Consider the following 15,179-nt stretch of genomic DNA (forward strand, 5'->3'; position numbering starts at 1 on the left):
ATTGGTGTCTACTACACATACAGCCCACAGTAATTGTGATACTATGAGTCACAACTGTGTTTTATCGTTAGTGATCTCTTGCTTAATTATCCTTAGTTGATAAAACATCTTTTTGCCATATCAATAGTTCACACTTCTCATGTTTATAATTCCACTATTTGTTATAACAAATTATAATAGTGGTTTGGTATATTCAGATGGAAAGTATACAATGTCCTCCATTCAGGAGCGTAGCTATAGGGGGTGCAGAGGTAGCAGTCGCTACTGGGCCCAGCAGCCTGAGGGGTCCAAAGACCCTTGCGCCCCATAAGAAGACACCAGTATTATAGAAAGTGCCTGCTGGTCAAGTTATAGCTCTGGCTGGAGGGAAGGGCTTGGGTCAAGAATTTGGCATGGGGGTGTGGTGTTGGGGGGGTGGTCGACTGTTTAAATTTTTGCTGCAGGCAGCATGAAGGCTATGTGCTTCCCTAGCCACAAAACACTGAGGGAAGGGGGGCCCAAGCTGAACCTTTAGACCAGGGCCCGTGAGCCTTTAGCTACGCCCCTGCCGCCGTTCACATGGTGAGTATACAGTGTCCGCCGTTCACATGGTGAGTATACAGTGTCCGCCGTTCACATGGTGAGTATACAGTGTCCGCCGTTCACATGGTGAGTGTATAGTGTCCGCCGTTCACATGGTGAGTATACAGTGTCCGCCGTTCACATGGTGAGTATACAGTGTCCGCCGTTCACATGGTGAGTATACAGTGTCCGCCGTTCACATGGTGAGTATACAGTGTCCGCCGTTCACATGGTGAGTATACAGTGCCCGCCGTTCACATGGTGAGTATACAGTGTCCGCCGTTCACATGGTGAGTATACAGTGTCCGCCGTTCACATGGTGAGTGTATAGTGTCCGCCGTTCACATGGTGAGTATACAGTGTCCGCCGTTCACATGGTGAGTATACAGTGTCCGCCGTTCACATGGTGAGTATACAGTGTCCGCCGTTCACATGGTGAGTATACAGTGTCCGCCGTTCACATGGTGAGGGTATAGAGTGTCCGCCGTTCACATGGTGAGTATACAGTATCAACCGTTCACATGGTGAGTATACAGTGTCCGCCGTTCACATGGTGAGTGTATAGTGTCCGCCGTTCACATGGTGAGTATACAGTGTCCGCCGTTCACATGGTGAGTATACAGTGTCCACCGTTCACATGGTGAGTATACAGTGTCCGCCGTTCACATGGTGAGTATACAGTGTCCGCCGTTCACATGGTGAGTATACAGTGTCCGCCGTTCACATGGTGAGGGTATAGAGTGTCCGCCGTTCACATGGTGAGTATACAGTGTCCGCCGTTCACATGGTGAGTATACAGTGTCCGCCGTTTACATGGTGAGTATACAGTGTCCGCCGTTCACATGGTGAGTATACAGTGTCCGCCGTTCACATGGTGAGTATACAGTGTCCGCCGTTCACATGGTGAGTATACAGTGTCCACCGTTCACATGGTGAGTGTACAGTGTCCACCGTTCACATGGTGAGTATACAGTGCCCGCCGTTCACATGGTGAGTGTATAGAGTGTCCGCCGTGCACATGGTGAGTATACAGTGTCCGCCGTTCACATGGTGAGTATACAGTGTCCGCCGTTCACATGGTGAGTATACAGTGTCCGCCGTTCACATGGTGAGTGTATAGAGTGTCCGCCGTGCACATGGTGAGTATACAGTGCCCACCGTTCATATGGTGAGTATACAGTGCCCGCCGTTCACATGGTGAGTGTATAGAGTGTCCGCCGTGCACATGGTGAGTATACAGTGCCCACCGTTCATATGGTGAGTATACAGTGCCCGCCGTTCACATGGTGAGTGTACAATGCCCGCCGTTCACATGGTGAGTATACAGTGTCCGCCGTTCACATGGTGAGTATACAGTGTCCGCCGTTCACATGGTGAGTGTACAGTGCCCGCCGTTCACATGGTGAGTATACAGTGTCCGCCGTTCACATGGTGAGTATACAGTGTCCGCAGTACGTGGGTACTGGATTCTGTAAACATGCCTATAAGTCCCAGACGCGTTGCAGAGTCAACCTAGCTCCTTCCTCAGCGGCCATGTTTATTTAGATATCCTACCCACTTATATATCCATCCCCACGGTCCCCACGAAACCCCGATCTGGATTCTTTCTTCCCATCACTAATGGTATTCTTTTCCCCAATTGAAACATAACACTTTTTCTCCACTAAATATATGAATGTTTGAATTATCCTCTTATTCATCTTCTTTATCCTTCAGAGACGCATTGCGATCACAATGCGTTTCCTATGTGTGTTTTTAATCTTTTATTGGTTTTCATTTATTATGTTTTATGTATTATTTTCATTTTTTTTATATTTTCTGGTTATTCTCTCTCAATTGATTTCCTATAATTAGTCTTCTTTCTTATTCTTCATTGAAGAAGTGGCTGTAGGTGAACAGGTGAATGGGATGTTCAATGAAGAATAAGAAAGAAACCTATTTAAAGGGAATCAATTGAGAGAGAATAACCAGAAAATGTAAAAAAGAAAGAAAAGAAAATAATACATAAAACATAATAAATGAAAACCGATAGGCACCGCTAAGTTATATATATCAGCGGTGTATATAGGATTTAGATACATAAATTGAAAGAGCAGAATTAACCCTAGAAGATTCAGTATTCTACTAGAAAGAAATAATTATGTTGGTTAGGAATATATTCATATGGAATGTATCTTTTTATTTTGAATGTTATTTTTTTATATTTTGTTTTTTCATTTTTAATTTGTGGTGTTTTTGCACATTTTTATGTTTTTTTACATATTCTACTGTATATATAAAAATGGATTATGTAGAGTTTAAAAAAAAAAAAAAAAATATATATATATATAAATATGGACTGCTACTACTAAAGATCAAATGCAACTATATATTAAAAAAACGCATGAATAAAGAAAAAACGCATAGAAAAGTAGTATGTTTCTATTGGGGAAAAGAAAACCATTAATGATGGGAAGAAAGAATCCAAATCGGGCTTTCGTGGGGACCGCTGGGATGGATATATAAGTGGGTAGGATATCTAAATAAACATGGCCGCTGAGGAAGGAGTTACGTTGACTCCGCCACGCGTCTGAGACATACAGGCATGTTTACAGAATCCAGTACCCACGTAATTATGAAATCGTTTATCTAAAGTGTCGCGGATCGCTCCATAGACACTGCACATTCGCATCTTGTGAAAACCCGGACAGAGTGAAATCAGCGAGCCTGATCACATGGGACATTTGGGAAATTTGTTTTTATTTTTTATTTATTTATTTATGTAAATTGTCAAAATCCATGTGCAATAAATATTTGTATACAGGATACTTTTTCTTTGGATGGTTTCAATTGAGGAGTGCCTGCCCTAGCTATATATATATATATATATATAAAACTCTAAATATTGAGGATAAAAGAATAATATTGATTATGACAATGTCTAATTCAAAGTAGTATAGACCCAATCCCATGGTCTAAATGGAGTGTAATCAGCCTGTGGTGCTAGAAGACCCAGCATACCCAGGCAGCCTTTCAATGTAACCCTGCACCCCTCCAGCCATTGCAAAACTACAACTCCCAGCATGCCCTGATAGCTGTAGGCTGTCCAGACATGATGGGACTTGTGGTTTTGTAACAGCTGGAGGGCCTGCTGTATAGTAATGTTTCCTGGTCAGTCTGGTATTTGTAGTTCCTGTTAGTAATTGATCCCCCCCCCCCCCCCAATCAGATCTAATTCCCGAAGTAGCGGACATCTTCTGCCATAGTAAATAACTCTTTGTCTGTAGCAGAAATTGTCATCATTGGATATTTGCATTAACCCCAGATATCAGAATTCTGGACATTTTGGTGGTGACACACGTGAGTTACACAGAAGGACCCACTTGATTCTGGATCTGAGTTCCCGTCGCCCTCTGTTCTGCTGTTGGTGGATGATTGCTCATAATACTCCTCCTGGGTGAAGCCAAGGGGCAGAGGTTGGGAGGCGTTGGAGCCGCTGCTGGGTTCATGGTCCCCCAATCCGCTATCGCTGCAGCTTTCCTGGGAGCCGTCAGGGAGATGGAAAGTGACCCGACGCTGAACCTGAAAGAAATGGAGAAAAGGGCACAGATAAGAAACACTGATACAGAAATATATATTAGTGCAGTAAGGACAAAGTAAAGGGGTCTAAGTTAATAGAGGGGTGAGGTCCTCTGATCAGGATCCTCAACCCTTGGTCAGGGTAGAGAGCTGTAATAGAGGGGTCTCTTGCTCTGGAGGACCAGTCATCTCCTGTATACTCAGAAAGCTGATGGATGGACATTATGTGATGCTTCATTTCTCCTGTGGGGGCGCTGCAGGGAAATTGAACACTTACTGCCCTGATCTCTCCACAGATCATAGCTGATTGCTGGATGTCCCAGCAGGGGTGGGGGCACTTTGCCACCAGGTTATTTTCAAGGGACCCCCTCTAACAAGTAAGGATTGTCCGAAACAGAGGAATATTTGTCTTAAAGGGGTATTCTGGTTGTTAGAACTGGTTGTTAACTCTTTGGAAAGTGACTATTAGATCGGTGGGATCCAACTGCTGGGACCCCTACCGATCATGATAATGGGGACCCTGTACCCCCTGCAGCACCCTGAACCAGAGTGGCCAGTCGGGCATGAATGCAGTCACTCTATTCATTTCTATGGGAATTCTGGAGATAGGTGAGTACAGCGCTCGGCTATCTCCAGAAATCCCTTAGAAATGAATGGAGCAGCTGCACGCATGACCGACTGGCCACTCTGTTCATTTCATGGGGGGTGCAGAGGGTACGGGGCCTACTTCTACCAGTATACACGGTATATACACTTGTCTATTAGTGTATAGGTTGGTTTTACATGAGTGTATTTGTTTGGGAAACGCAATCTGTGTGGGAGCAGTACATCCCGGAATGAACACTGCTCCTCCGAAGTGAACTCGCAGTAATTATAATATTTTATGCTGCTGTGAATTTCCATCTCACCGCGGGTCTTCTGAACTGTAGTCACGGCGTTATGTGAGTTCAGTTCAGAAGACTCATGGGAAGATGAGAACTCACAGCAGCATCAATCATTACGATGCTGTGAGTTCACTTCGGAGGAGCAGTGTTCATTACGGGAAATTCTACTCACACACGGTATGTTTCCCAGACTGAATACGCTTTTGTGAAATCAGCCTTACAAAAAAAAAACACAATTATCAGCTTTTATTCCCATTTCAGCTTATACACTGCCTGTCCAAAAAAAAGTCGCCACCTGGATTTAACTAAGCGAATAGTTCTGAGCCTCCTATTGGATAATTACTGCAGGGGCGATTATCTTTCAGCAACAAGTTATTTAACCCCGACTGGTGCAATGAGTTGCTTCTCATTTCTTAAACAACCATGTGGAAAGACACATCTCGTGGTCGTGGAAAAGATGTCAGTCTGTTTGAGAAGGGTCAAATCATTGGCATGTATCAAGAAGAGAAAAAATCTAAGGAGATTGCAGAAACTACTAAAATTGGGTTCAGAACTGTCCAAATGCATTATTATAAACTGGAAGGATAGTGGGGACCCATCGTATTCGAGGAAGAAATGTGGCGGGGAAAAAACCTGAATGATCGTGTTCGGTGATCACTTAAACGTTTGGTGAAATCAAATCGAAGAAAAACAACAGTGGAACTCAGGGCTATGTTTAATAGTGAAAGTAAGAGCATTTCCACACGCACAATGTGAAGGGAACTCAAGGGATTGGGACTGAACAGCTGTGTAGCCGTAAGAAAACCACCAATCAGTGAGGAAAGCAGAAAAAAAGACTTCAATTTGCTAGGGAGCATAAAGATTGGACTCTGGAGCAATGGAAGAAGGTCATGTGGTCTGATGAGTCTATATTTACCCTGTTCCAGAGTGATGGGCGCATCAGGGTAAGAAGAGAGGCAGATGAAGTGATGCCCCCATCATGCCTAGTACCTACTGTACAAGCCTGTGGGGGCAGTGCTATGATCTGGGGTTGCTGCAGTTGGTCAGGTCTAGGTTCAGCAACAGTAAGTGCTCCAAGAATGAGGTCAGCGACCACCTGAACATACCGAATGACCAGGTTATTCCATCAATGGATTTGTTCTTCCCTGATGGCACGGGCATATTCCAAGATGACAATGCCAGGATTCTTCAGGCTCAGATTGTGAAAGAGTGGTTCAGGGAGCATGAGACATCATTGTCACACATGGATTGGCCACCACAGAGTCCAGACCTTAGCCCCATTGGGAATCTTTATTTTTTTTGTGGCGACGATTTTTTGGGATAGGCAGTGTATATACTTTATTATGCACATGCTGTTCTGATCTGTCTAGGTAACACATTTAGTCCATAGAAGATAATGGGTCAAATTAGTCTTTGTTCCACATTTGAATAATTTATGTGTTCACAGTTGTGCCGTTTTTTGTATTTTTTTTAATAAAATAACTAAACAGCCAAATAAATACTTCTACTATTAATAATAATCATTTAACAAAAGAAAAATAGAAATGTAACAAACACAGGTAAAAGACAGACAATTTGTAGAAAAATACACTACAAAACAAGAAAAGATAGAATATGGAAAAATAAAACAGGAACAAATTGTAAAAAGAAGACTTCCAGGTATGACCCATATTTTCATACACAAGTGTAAATGAGCTCTAAGAATTAAGCCACATTTAAGGGAATACCCAGAACATGACTATGCTCATTGTAATATCTTATATATAGATATGTAGACAGCTATATCTAGATGTATCCAAGGGGTGCTTGATAGTTTCTTTGCTACATTGTTATATTGCATATAAGGAAGATACATATTACTTCCTCTAGGGGGCACTTTGCCTAAGTCGTAAGTCGCAGGACACCCTTCAACTTCAGACACAAAAGGGAAAATGAAATATCTGAATACTCCAGCAAGTAATGGGTGAGGAGGCCTATCTTTTAGGCTATGTCCAGAACATGGCTACCATCTTTAAAGCCACCATATTGCATCAAGGGCAAAGTTTTCCAATGGGAAGGGGATCATGTAGCAGAATTTTCTTAGAAATCGATTGCCGCAATAAGATTTGCAATATCTTTTGTGGTTCAAAAGTTATCAAAACAGAAAGTTCAACACTTCAAAGTTCTGAGTTTAGCACCAGGGAAAACACAATAAACACATGAAATAGTTGTGCTTCACAGGGAATGTTCCTGATTGTTGTTGTTGCAAATTTCTGTGTTAATAACTTTTGAACCACAGTAGATATTAAAAATCTGATTGCGGCAATCGATTTCTAAGAAAATTCTGGTTCATATGCTACATGACCCCCTTCCCATTAGAAAAAATTGTCTTTGATTCAGTATGGTGGTTGTCAATATGGCTGCCATGTTCCAGACATAGCCTGGGGTAATTAAATATTTAATTTTCCCTTTTGTTTCTGAAATAAAGGGTGTCCTGAGACTTTTGACTCACCCTGTAGATTTGTATATTTCCCTTGACTTGTATGAATGTCTTCCATGTTGCTTCTTTACTTCTCTATTTTGCTATGACTGTATTTATATCTATAAATTCCTGACCTTATGGACCTTATTGTAAAACTTCTCCTGTCCAGAATAAGCTCTTGAGTGAAGTCTAAGATTAACCAGAATGTTGGTAAGAGCTGTGCCAAAAATATAACTGAGGATTGGTCGTTGTGTGGGGCCCAATCAACACTGCGCTTGACATGTAATAAGGACAATTGTGCAATGATGGGTGTTATCCTGAGTCCACTGTTATCCTCTTACCCCAAGAGCAAGGTAGAAATGACATATGAGCCACCACATGATTTACATGGTGTAGTCGGAGGACCACCATTGCTCTGGGCCTGGAGATTGACTCCCAGCTGGTGGAGAAGCTTTGTCACAGACTCATATTCAGTAAAGGGACTACTTAGGAGTCACTCCGACCGCAAAGATTGTTCACTCTCATTGAGCAGAAATAAGCAAATGAACAATTCCGGCAATCTTCCATCTACAGTATCAGGAACATAACACTGATGAATAATCTCCTCGTCTCGTCATCTTCCTTTCAGTTTTTTTCATTAATTCAGTCTACTGTATATTGTGTAGCTTAATTGAATTAACATATGGCGTCATTGATTAACTCTACAGCAATGAGGCTCATTCATAAGGTTGTGTTATCAACTAGCAATATGAAAAATACAAACAGATGCAGCAGAACTCGGAACGCCACAACGAGCCATAAACCACAGCAAAGCAAGAAAGAGGCTGAGATTCAATTTATTTATAAATGTTACTGATACAAAGTGGATGTTTAATTTTTCTTTACAGAATTTAAAGATCCCCCCTAAGAAAACTGCATTATAGCCTGGATACAGAGGCAATTTACATAAAATGTTATGGTTTACTGATTCTAAATAACCTGATGCAATTTACTCAAGAGCTACAGCAGAATAGTGAGTGCAGCTCTGGAGTATAATACAGGATGTAACTGAAGATCAGTACAGGATAAGTAATGTATGTACACAGTGACTGCACCAGCAGAATAGTGAGTGCAGCTCTGGAGTATAACACAGGATGTAACTCAGGATCAGTACAGGATAAGTAATGTATGTACACAGTGACTGCTCCAGCAGAATAGTGAGTGCAGCACCGGAGTATAATACAGGATATAACTCAGGATCAGTACAGGATAAGTAATGTGTGTACACAGTGACTGCACCAGCAGAATAGTGAGTGCAGCTCTGGAGTATAATACAGGATGTAACTCAGGATCAGTACAGGATAAGTAATGTAATGTATGTACACAGTGACTGCTCCAGCAGAATAGTGAGTGCAGCTCTGGAGTATAATACAGGATGTAACTCAGGATCAGTACAGGATAAGTAATGTATGTACACAGTGACTGCACCAGCAGAATAGTGAGTGCAGCTCTGCAGTATAATACAGGATGTAACAACAGGATCAGTACAGGATAAGTAATGTATGTACACAGTGACTCCACCAGCAGAATAGTGAGTGCAGCTCTGGAGTATAATACAGGATGTAACTCAGGATCAGTACAGGATAAGTAATGTATGTACACAGTGACTGCACCAGCAGAATAGTGAGTGCAGCTCTGGAGTATAATACAGGATGTAGCTCAGGATCAGTACAGGATAAGTAATGTAATGTATGTGCACAGTGACTGCACCAGCAGAATAGTGAGTGCAGCTCTGGAGTATAATACAGGATGTAGCTCAGGATCAGTACAGGATAAGTAATGTATGTACACAGTGACTGCACCAGCAGAATAGTGAGCGCAGCTCTGGAGTATAATATAGGATGTAACTCAGTATCAGTACAGGATAAGTAATGTATGTACACAGTGACTGCACCAGCAGAATAGTGAGTGCAGCTCTGGACCAGCTGTTCCTGAGCTGCGATTACCTGTGGGTGTGGTCGCCTGTGGCTGTGTGTAGCTGCTGCTGCTGCTGCTGCTCCTGAGCGTTTGGAGGAAAATCTATCCACCTGAGGCCGGCTCTCTCCTCCCCAGGGGGAGAGTGGGTTCTCAGGCATGAGCGAGGGAAGCAAGCCCCAGGCTCCTGTTCCCAGCGGCAGGCCTTCAGGGGACAGGAGAAGCCAGCGTTTGGCCTGCATGGAGGACTCAGGGGTAAGAAGATCTGGCAGGAGTCGCAGTAATGTGGCTTCTGTCTCCCCTGAGTCTGAGGGTAGTAGGAAGAGCCGCAAGGCTGGATCCGCTAAGGAGGACCCGAATGCCAGCATGGGTGAGAGTGGCCCTTCCGGGGCCCAGCAAAAGCCGAGTGTTCACGGAGGTGAAGCAGATCTTGAGGAGGAAGGCTGGGGCGTACTGAGGGCCCGGGAGTCCATTTCCACCTACGGATCCCGGGTCATGAGCCACCTCCGTGAGTACGAAGACGCGACTAAGACCCTGAGGAGGCTCCGGGAGGAGCTGCGCGGCTTGAGGTCTTGTGTTGGAGTGGCCCCAAAGAGGAAGAAGCAGGGGCTGGAGAGCCAAATAAAGCAGCTACAAGCTGACATTGGCGAGATTGAGCAAAGGCGGACTGTACTCCGAGATAAAAGCGGCCCGTTTAAGGAAAAACTCCTAAACGAGGAACGTTTTCGGAAGATGGCGGAGGAGAAGGGGCAGATGGGGCAGCAGCCTGACAGCCAGGTGGAGAAGGAACCAGTCGTGCAGGAGGAGGATGATGATGATGACCAGCAAGATCCACCTGGCAGCCTGCAGGAGCAGATTCCGTACAGTGGGCCCCCTGCACGCCAAATAGCAAGGTCACCCAGCTGCGGCTCGGGGGATGAGTATGAGACCTGCGGCCCGGGAGGGGCCCTAGTGGAGGAGATCCAGCTCCTGGAGTCCCCAGTGCGTTTCCAGGACTTATGCTTTGGTGATGAGTTGCCACCGGAGACGCCTGGGGAAGGAAAGAAAAAGGCTAAGAAGACCAAGCTCCAGGAGCAGGTAAGATATGTATACACCCCCCTCCCTGGGACCCCCGGGTCGACCGCAGGGCCGGCTCACTGTATTAGCCCCTCTTCTCAGCCCAGCCCGTGTCCTGCAGTGGACTCGGTGCAGGAGAGAGGGGAGAGCGAGGTATCCGATATGGTGGTGAGCTCCGTCTCTGTTTGCAGTAACGGGGATGGAGCTGGTGCGACACCGGCTGAAAAGCCGGACAGGAAGGTTACTGCGGAGGATGAGAGAAAAATCTCTGGCGCTGGAGTTTGCTCCCTGATGGGAGGAGGGGGTGGCTCCGCGCCACAGATGGCTGCAGGAGCTCCGATGGCTCCAACCGCTGATGACGCTGTTCCCTCGGGCCAGCAGAGGCATGAAGGAGCTGTCGGAGCTATGACGGTTACGCCTCCCAATGAAGGTCAAGACCTGAGGCCAAAGCCTTTGTTTTGTATTGGCGCTGCTGGTCCAGATGAGCGGCGCCATGAAAGAACAGATCAGCAGCGTTTGGATCAGCGGCGCCCGGTAATGGATCAGCGGCGCCCAAAAGTTGTAAATGGTAGTACTGAGGAAGCGGAGGGCAATGATAAAAGTGGGGTTGGGGCTGTGGCCTGTCTTTTGGGGGCAGCTCCGACCCCAGGGCCCAGTGATGCTGAGGTACCAATAATTACACCAAAACACACCGGTTCAGCCAGTATGAGTGAGGGAGCAGGTGGGGGGCAGAAAATTATTTTTAATAAAAATATGTCTGGGGGTTTGGATGGTGGAGTGAATGGTGTTAGGAGGGAAGGAAGGGAGGTCGCAGAATCTGTTGTAAGTAAGGCTGGTTTGGGGATGGAAGATATGGAAGTGGGTGGTGGAGGGTCTTTGGTAAGTGGGGAGGGTGTGGAACCTGGTCCGGTTGCCCCCCCGGCTGTGGCAGCCCCTGTGCGCAGTTTTGCTACTGTCACAGCCGGGGTGAGTAGGGGACCCTCCTTGTCCTCTGGCTCTGGGGACGGCGTTTTGCAGCGGCGTCTTCTGGAGGCTCTAAAGAGAGGGGAGAGCACAATCAATGTAGAGGGGAGGGAGGTTGATCTATCCTTTTGGATAGATAGGCATGGCCTCTCAGCCTTCCGAGAGCAAAGGAGCGGGGAGACCACGTGGTCCCTCCCGACAGCTGGGCAGGGTGCTCTCCGTAGGAATGTGGTCCGTCTGAGGTGGAGGGGCAGTGATACATGTCCTTCAAGATCAGAAGTTGTTGAGCTCCTTCTAAAGATGGGCTTCAAGGCGACAGACATCTACGCCTTGATACATCCCTATGGGACCCCTGAGTTCGATGTCAGCTTTGTTCGGCCGGAGGGACTTGAGCTCTTCTGGTCGAACTATGAGATGGCAAAGGACGAGCCCAGCTGGCGAGATTTTGCCGTCCAGGCAGTGTCTCGTCAGAACAATGTGAAGAGGGTGACCGTTCTAACCCGTAACGAGTCACTCTCGTGTATTGACATCATGACGTGGCTCGGCCGATATGGGGAGGTGGTGGAGGTTCCCAAGAAGAACAGGGATGAACATGGCATCTGGTCTGGGGCCTGGACGTTCATGGTAAAACTTAGGCTTTTAGGAAACACAGTTACTCACATACCATCTGCCACCTTCCTTGGAAGGGATCGCATCCAGATTTTCTACCAGGGTCAGCCGAAGCTCTGTCACAGATGCGGCAGCCCCACACACTTCAGTGCTAACTGCACTGTACAGAAGTGCGCGCTGTGTGGGGAGATTGGCCACCTCGCTGCATCATGTGCAGAGATTAGGTGTCACCTGTGTGGTGACTTAGGTCACCCATTCAGTCGCTGCCCTCATTCCTTTGCCAATGCGGTCAATGCCCCGGCGGGAGGAAGCCGTGAGGCCAATTCTACTGGGGCAGGGGCTGGCAGAAGTGAAGGAACAGAGGGGCCAGGGAAGAAAAGTAAGCAAAAGACGCCTGCCCAACTGAGGCGTCAGGAAAATCGCCGAAGGGAGAGGGAGATGGGTGAATCCCGGGAACCTCAGGCAACTGGGGAAGCTGGGATGACCCCTGATCTCACCCCTGAGACTGCTGCTACTGCTGAGGCCCAAAGGGACAGTGAGCTGGATGAGGAAATTAGGAGGATCCAGGAAGAGGAAGGTGCCATCTCCTCATTATCCCCCCATGACGGGGGAAGTGGGGGATGGCAAAAGCAGGGTAATAAACGTACAGGGAAAAAGGGAGATTTAAGATCTTCTCCCACCCGCCAGATGCCAAAGGAAGGTACAACCAACCCCCCTCTGATTAGTCTCTCAAACCGGTTCCAAGCCATTGGTGACACCTCCCCCTCCTCAGGGGAGGGAGCCGGTGGGGAGGTTTCGGGAGTCGCGGTGACACCTGGGCCTGCGGGGGACGCCGAGCCTCCTTCTACTGGGGAAAACATGTCCTCAGGGGTGGGGGCTGGCTTGGAGTCAGAGCACAAGGGCAGAGGTGAAATGGACACATCTGTTTGTTTGAAGAGGGGTAAGCCATCATCTGATGAAAAAGTTGGTGGGGGCAGTGGGAAAAGAAAGCCATCTAATTCAATCACCCATGATGGCGGCACTCACTCCGTTGACGCTGGCGTCCATTAATGTCGCCAGCATTAAGTCAGATACGGCTAGATTTGCGGCCTTTGATTTTTTCAGCCGGGTTGAAGCTGACATTTTGTTTTTGCAGGAGACCAGGCTGCCAGATTTGGCATCTGTATTTAAAGCTAAAAGGGAGTGGCGACGCGGATCCTCCTACTGGTCTCTTGCGGCCGAGCCGTATAGCGGGGTGGCAGTCCTTTTTACTGCACCGGTAGAATGCCGACGGGTTATTGAATTAGAAATGGGGAGGTGCCTGATCCTGGATGTCCTCATGAGGGGACAAGAACTTCGTCTAATTAACATCTATGGTCCCCAGTCCAAGTGGGACCGTAAGTGTCTCTTCATGAGGATCAAGCCCTATCTTTTTACAAGTCGGCAGGTGGTCTTTGGAGGGGACTTCAATACTGTCACGAGGCCCCAGGATAGGGGAGGTTCCAGGGACAAGCTGACTTACGACAGCGTTGCGCTTAATAAAATAGCTAGTGAGGCTCGTCTGGTGGATGTCCACATCCGGCACACCCCAGGCCACCCGGGGTTCACCTATCATAGGGCTAGTTGTAGGTCTAGAATAGACAGGTTTTATTTAAAGGAGGAAGCCGTCTCTTCAGCCGTGTCCGCTGTGGAGGTGGAGTTCTCCGACCACTGTATGATTTTGTTTTCTCTGAATGTTGCAGAGACCCCCCGAATGGGAAGGGGCTACTGGAGGCTCAATTCGTCTCTCTTGGAAGAAGCGGAGATAAGACAGTCCTTTGAGGATTTCGTTCAGAGCCAGGTACCATTGCTGGATCTCTGCGGCAGTAAGTCTGAGTGGTGGGAGATCTTCAAGGAAAGGGTGGGGAGATTCTTCCGCCAGCTCTCGAGCCTCAGGAGTCTGAGTAAGTATCGCCTGTATCAGGGCCTGAGGAGGAAACTCGAACGTCTTGTCTCGACTGGGGGTAGCCGTGAGGAGATCTCCAGAGTGAAGTCTTTGCTTATGAGGTGTCAGTACGATAGGCACGCATCTTTGGTTTTTGAGAGGGATTACGGGAAATACCGCTCGCCCGACCCTTACAAAAACTGCAGGATGTCAGTGAGTAGTAAGATTGTGTCAGGACTGATTGATAGTACGGGTTCTCTGAGAAGGTCCAGATCAGGGATCCTGGAGGTTGTCAGATCCTTTTACTCACATCTCATGGCAAGGAGGGATCTTGATCGTGATAAGATATCGGCTTTCCTGACTGAAACTGTCCCTGAACCAGGGGTAGACCCCTCTCTCGACGGTTTGACGGAAATGATCAGTGAAGAGGAAGTCAGTCTGGTGATTGAGGGGCTTGCTCCCAAAAAATCACCTGGTCCGGATGGCTTAACATCTGAGTTTTACAAGACCTTTAAGGACACCTTAGTTCCCCTCTTGACTGAGGTATTAAATGAGTGTCTCTCCTCGGGTACTCTACCAAAGTCAATGAGGAGGTCGGCCCTGATCATCCTGTCAAAGGGTAAAGATCCTTTCCACATTGAGAATTGGCGTCCCATAGCGCTCCTCGGTGTGGACAGAAAGATTTTGGCAAAGGTGCTATTTAATCGGCTGGTGAAGTTTGCACCCCAGCTCCTTTCTGGGGCCCAGCATTGCTCTGTTCCCGGCCACAGTACTTTTAGTGCTGTGCTCAGTGTCCGGGAGGCCGTGGAGCAGGGCAGGGCAGGTCACTGGAAGGGGTACATGCTGTCCTTGGATCAGGCAAAAGCATTTGATCGTGTTAACCACGAGTACCTCTGGTCTGTCCTTCTGAGATATGGCCTGCCCGGGGGGTTTGTTGATTGGCTTAAGACCTTGTATGCAGGGGCAGAGAGTTTCCCGCTTGTGAATGGTTGGATTGGGCGTCCTTTTGGGGTGGGATCTGGGGTTCGCCAGGGTTGTCCTCTGAGCCCGCTTTTGTACGTGTTCGCGATCGATCCCTTCCTTAGAGGGGTTGATCGTGGGCCGTTGGCGGGCATCGGGATGGACCGGGCGGCTCCGGAGACTACACTGAGGGTGGTGGCGTATGCTGATGACGTAACTATCTTTGTGTCTTCGAGAGGGGAGGCAGAGTGGGTACTGTCTGAGGTAGAGC

The sequence above is a fragment of the Bufo gargarizans genome, chromosome 9 (genome assembly GCF_014858855.1).
Source record: "Bufo gargarizans isolate SCDJY-AF-19 chromosome 9, ASM1485885v1, whole genome shotgun sequence".
NCBI lineage: Eukaryota > Metazoa > Chordata > Amphibia > Anura > Bufonidae > Bufo > Bufo gargarizans.